General features: G+C 52.3%; 1 protein-coding gene across 1 annotated transcript in view; it reads left to right on the top strand.

Annotated features, from left to right (window-relative positions):
* The window catches only part of C3 (complement component 3), a 36,015-nt gene that overhangs the window by 12,487 nt on the left and 22,811 nt on the right, over positions 1-717 (top strand). The window lies entirely within an intron of this gene.

Here is a 717-nt window from a genome sequence, read left to right on the forward strand (position 1 = left end):
GACAGTCCTGTCTGAGGGGGAGGACACTCCTGTCTGAGGGGTAGGACACTGCTGTCTGAGGAGGGAGGACAGTCCTGTCTGAGGGGGAGGACACTGCTGTCTGAGGAGGGAGGACACTCCTGTCTGAGGGGGAGGACACTCCTGTCTGAGGGGGAGGACACTCCTGTCTGAGGGGTAGGACACTCCTGTCTGAGGAGGGAGGACACTCCTGTCTGAGGAGGGAGGACACTGCTGTCTGAGGAGGGAGGACACTCCTGTCTGAGGAGGGAGGACACTGCTGTCTATGGGGGAGCACACTGCTGTCTGAGGAGGGAGGACACTCCTGTCTGAGGAGGGAGGACACTGCTGTCTGAGGAGGGAGGACACTCCTTTCTGAGGGCGCACGAGGTCTGTCTATAAGGAAAGGACAGGTCATGACTGTCATTCAGTGAGGGATTTGAGTCCTGGTGTTACCAGCCATTCCTTTTTGTAAACACCTTTTGATCCATCTCAGTTTGAGAATGTATTTCTGTGGGAATGGGCGGGCTCACAGCTGAACACAGGTTCTGTCGCTATCCAACAGGAGAGCACGCTGCAAAACCTTTCGTGACCCAAAGTGGCATAAAGTGAAGAGATAATTACCGTTCATTTATTTGGGGATTGTTTCTGAGTGTAAAATAACCTACCAAATTACACCCTATAACACCTAATATCTCAAATAACACTAAACCCAAACCA

The sequence above is a fragment of the Chrysochloris asiatica genome, unplaced genomic scaffold (assembly GCF_000296735.1).
Source record: "Chrysochloris asiatica unplaced genomic scaffold, ChrAsi1.0 scaffold00125, whole genome shotgun sequence".
In the NCBI taxonomy this organism is placed as follows: Eukaryota; Metazoa; Chordata; class Mammalia; order Afrosoricida; family Chrysochloridae; genus Chrysochloris; species Chrysochloris asiatica.